Here is a 5,000-nt window from a genome sequence, read left to right on the forward strand (position 1 = left end):
CGTTGCGGCGGCCGTGCACGGCGCTTCGGATCGGTCGGCCCGTCGTCCCGTCCCTGACGAAGTTTTCGCGGCCGCGCGCGCGCGGAGTTGGATCGGCCTTACTTGGTCCGATCCTTCGCCCTCGCATGTTGCGTGGGCTCGGTCCCGTCCCGTTCGGTGAAATCTTTGTCCGCTCTGGTGCGTCCCTGTGGGTTCCTTTGTCGGTTTTGCGGGTTCGGCCGGGCCTTCCGTGCCGGCCCGTCGGCTCGCTCGGATGGGCCCCGCGGAGTTGGCCCACGACGGAGCCGGCACGCTCCTTCCGCTGGTGCGGCGCTCGGTCTATTCCTTCGGTCGACCCTTGCGGCGGCCGTGCGCGGTGCTTCGGATCGGTCGGCCGGTCTTCCCGTCCCTCATGAAGTGTTCACGGCCGCGCGCGCGCGGAGTTGGATCGGCCTTACTTGGTCCGATCCTTCGCCCTCGCATGTTCCGTGGGCTCGGTCCCGTCCTGTTCGGTGAAATCTTTGTCCGCTCTGGTGCGTCCCTGTGGGTTCCTTTGTCGGTTTTGCGGGTTCGGCCGGGCCTTCCGCGCCGGCCCGTCGGCTCGCTCGGATGGGCCCCGCGGAGTTGGCCCACGACGGAGCCGGCACGCTCCTTCCGCTGGTGCGGCTCTCGGTCTACGCCTCCAGCCGGCCCTTGTGGCGGCCGTGCGCGGCGCTTCGGTTCGGTCGGCCGGTCTTCCTGTCCCTCACGAAGTGCTCGCGGCCGCGCGCGCGCGGAGTTGGATCGGCCTTACTTGGTCCGATCCGTCGCCATCGCATGTTGCGTGGGCTCGGTCCCGTCTCGGTGAAATCTTGGGCCGCTTTGGTGCGTCCCTGTGGGTTCCTTTGTCGGTTTTGCGGGCTCGGCGCCGGGCCTTCCGCGCCGGTCCGTCGGCTCGCTCGGACGGACCGTGCGCAGGTGGTCCCCGACGGAGCCGGCACGCTCCTTCCGCTGGCGCGGCGCTCGGTCTATGCCTCCGGCCGGCCCTCGCGGCGGCCGTGCGCGGCGCTTCGGTTCGGTCGGCCGGTCGTCCCGTCCCTCACGAAGTTCCTGCGGCCGCGCGTGCGTGGAGCGGGATCGGCCTTACTTGGTCGGATCCGTCGCCCTCGCCTGTTGCGGGGGCTCGGTCCCGTCCCGTTCGGTGAAAGCTTTGCCCGCTCTGGTGCGTCCCCGTGGGTTCCTTTGTCGGTTTTGCGGCCTTGGCGGCGGGCCTTCCGTGTCGGCCCGTCGTGGGCCCGCTGCGCGTCCGTGCGCGGTGCTTCGGATCGGTAGGCCCGTCGTCTGGGTCCCTTACGAAGCTTTGCGCGACCGCTCCTTTGTCGCCGGTCCCCTGTTAGGGCTGACCGAGCCCTCCGTTCGCCCCCTGGCCCGTCGCATGGGCCCCCGGCGCCTCCGCGGCGCCCCACCGAAAACTGTCACGACGCGCATCCAGCGCCGACGAGGTCGCAGGTTACGTGCGGCAGCCGGGGGGCTAGGCCGAGCGGCGGCGGGCCCGCCCACGGACGGGCGCGGGGAGGAGCGCAGCCGGCACGCGGCGCGGAGCGGCGGCGGCATGCCGCCGGGCGGCCGTCGGCTCAACCGTGCCCGAGTCCCGCGGGCACCGCGTCGCCCGGCCGGCGCGAGCGGCGGCGGGCCCGCCCGCGGACGGGCGCGGGGAGGAGCGCAGCCGGCACGCGGCGCGGAGCGGCGGCGGCATGCCGCCGGGCGGCCGACGGCTCAACCATGCCCGAGTCCCGCGGGCACCGCGTCGCCCGGCCGGCGCGAGCGGCGGCGGGCCCGCCCGCGGACGGGCGCGGGGAGGAGCGCAGCCGGCACGCGGCGCGGAGCGGCGGCGGCATGCCGCCGGGCGGCCGACGGCTCAACCATGCCCGAGTCCCGCGGGCACCGCGTCGCCCGGCCGGCGCGAGCGCACGAGGGCGGGAGGCAACCGGGCGGCGCCTGCGGAACCGGATGCGACGGCCGGCGCGGCACGGCCCCGACGGGTCCGCACCGAAGACCAGCGCGGTGCGGATCGACCGCTGATGAGGTCAGAGGTTACGTGCGGCAGCCGGCCGGCTGGCCCGAGCGGCGGCCGGCACGCGACGGGGATCGAGCGGCCCCGACGGCTTGCAGCCGGGCGGCCGACGGCTAGGCCGTACCGGAGTCCCGCGGTCGTTCGGGCGAAGGGGCGCATGCTGCGGGAAAGGCCTGCGGCGGCGAACCGTCCGCCCGGCCGGCCAAGCCTTCCGCGGCGGCGCGCACGTGGCGGCGCGGCCGAGATGACCGAGCGAAGCCCCGGCGATGGGCGGCGCGCACGTGTCCGTGCGGCCGAGATGACCGAGCGAAGCCCGGGCGGCGCCCGCCGTGCGCCCTGCCGGATCGCGCCTTCCGCCGGCGCGCAACGCCGGTCCCGCGTTCCGGCCGCGGGAGAGGCCTGCGTCGGCGAACCGTCCGCCCCGCCGGCCGAACCTTCCGCGGCTGCGCGCACGTGTCCGTGCGGCCGAGATGACCGAGCGAAGCCCCGGCGACGGGCGGCGCCCGCCGTGCGCCCCGGCGGATTGCGCGGCCCGCCGGCGCGCAACGCCGGGCCCGCGTTCCGGCTGCGGGAAAGGCCTGCGGCGGCGAACCGTCCGCCCCGCCGGCCGAACCTTGCGCGGCGGCGCTTACGTGTCCGTGCGGCAGAGATGACCGAGCAAGCTCCGGCGATGGGCGGCGCCCTCCGTGCGCCCCGCCGGATCGCCTGCGAGCGGCGAGCGTCCGGGCGGGCCCCTTTCGCAACTTCCCTCGGTACTCTAAACACCCCTTGCCTCTCGGTCTTCCCCCCGACCCTCTCGGTATTTGCTCGGATATGTGCATGCATCGTCCCTCGTCGCCTTCGGTTATCCTCCCCGGGGTGGGCTTTGCGCCGACGCGCCAACGGGGTGGTAGGGGGGCTGCAGCCGCGGCCGCCGCGTTTCGCCATCCGCGCGTGCGCCGCCGGATCCGAGTGGAGGTCGCGGGCGACTCGTCGATGCTTGTACTAGGGGCGCATGCCGGCAGCCCCCCGCGGGGTGCGGGACCCCCGATCGGCGTGCGAGGGACGGGCGTCCGGGCGGGCCCCGTTTCCAACTTCCCTCGGAACATTAAAACCCCCCGACCCCCTCGGTCTTCGCTCCGGCCCTATCGCTATTGCTCGGATATGTGCATCCACCGTCCCTCGTTGCCTTCGGTTATCTACCCCAGGGTGGGCCTTGCGCCGATGCCCCGATGGGGTGGCAGGGGTGGGGCTGCCGCGGCCGGCGCGTTTCGGCATCCGCGCTTGGGGGCTCGGACCCGAGTGGAGGTCGCGGGCGGCTCGTCGATGCCTGCACCGGGAGCGCATGCCGGCAGCCCCCCGCGGGGCGCCGGACCCCCGATCGGCGTGCGATGGACGGGGGGAGGGGCGGGCCCGGTTTGCAAATTCCCTCGGTACTTTAAAATCTCACGGCCCTGTCGGTGCTCCCTCCGGCCCTATCGCCACTGCTCGGATATGTGCATCCACCGTCCCTCGTTGCCTTCGGTTATCTACCCCGCGGTGGGCTTTGCGCCGATGCCCCGATGGGGTGGCAGGGGGGCACGCTCTAGGCCGTGCCACGGGGCGCGGGCGCCGGCGCCGTACGTCCCTCGCGGCGGCCGTGAGCGGCACCTCGGCTTGCTCGGTCTGTCCTCCCGGGACGCGCGACCCGTGCGACCGGGACGCGCATCCCGTGCGACCGGGACGCGTGTCCGGGCCGTTCCCGTTTGCAACGCTCCTCGGTACTTTGGAACGCTTGGGGTGGGCTTTGGGCGGATGCCCCGCCGGGGTGGTAGGGAGGGGGGGCGGCTGCTGCCGCGGCGGGACTTCCGCTCCACTCCGCACAAGTCCGTCGCCTCGCGGCGGGCGCGCCCGGCACCGTTCGTCCCCGAGGGAGCCGGCACGCGCCCGCCGAGGCCCCGGCGCATGGGCGCCGCCGCCGGCCGTCCGCGCGGCGGCCGTGCGCCGGCTTCCTCCGTCGGCCCTCCCAGGATGCGCGACCCGTGCGACCGGGACGCGCATCCCGTGAGACCGGGACGCGTGTCCGGGCCGTTCCCGTTTGCAACGCTCCTCGGTACTTTGGAACGCTTGGGGTGGGCCTTGGGCGGATGCCCCGCCGGGGTGGTAGGGAGGGGGGGCTGCTGCTGCCGCGGCGGGACTTCCGCTCCACTCCGCACAAGTCCGTCGCCTCGCGGCGGGCGCGCCCGGCACCGTTCGTCCCCGAGGGAGCCGGCACGCGCCCGCCGAGGCCCCGGCGCATGGGCGCCGCCGCCGGCCGTCCGCGCGGCGGCCGTGCGCCGGCTTCCTCCATCGGCCCTCCCGGGATGCGCGACCCGTGCGACCGGGACGCGCATCCCGTGAGACCGGGACGCGTGTCCGGGCCGTTCCCATTTGCAACGCTCCTCGGTACTTTGGAACGCTTGGGGTGGGCCTTGGGCGGATGCCCCGCCGGGGTGGTAGGGAGGGGGGGCTGCTGCTGCCGCGGCGGGACTTCCGCTCCACTCCGCACAAGTCCGTCGCCTCGCGGCGGGCGGGCCCGGCACCGTTCGTCCCCGAGGGAGCCGGCCCGCGCCCGCCGAGGCCCCGGCGCATGGGCGCCCCCGCCGGCCGTCCGCGCGGCGGCCGTGCGCCGGCTTCCTCCGTCGGCCCTCCCGGGACGCGCGACCCGTGCGACCGGGACGCGTGTCCGGGCGGTTCCCGTTTGCAACGCTCCTCGGTACTTTGGAACGCTTAGGGTGGGCTTTGGGCGGATGCCCCGTCGGGGTGGTAGGGAGGGGGGGCTGGCGCCGCCGCGGCGGGCCTTCCGCCCCCCTCCGCACAAGTCCGTTGCCTCGCGGCGGTCGTGCCCGGCACCGTTCGTCCCCGACGGAGCCGTCGCGCGCCCGACGACTTTCCGGCGCACGGGCGCCGCCGCCGGCCGTCCGTGCGCGGCGGCCGTGCGCCACTTCGGCTTCGTCCGTCGGCCCTCCCG

Source organism: Phoenix dactylifera, chromosome 10, assembly GCF_051530095.1.
Source record: "Phoenix dactylifera cultivar Ajwa chromosome 10, Ajwa_hap1_PhDact_Kaust_v1.1, whole genome shotgun sequence".
NCBI lineage: Eukaryota > Viridiplantae > Streptophyta > Magnoliopsida > Arecales > Arecaceae > Phoenix > Phoenix dactylifera.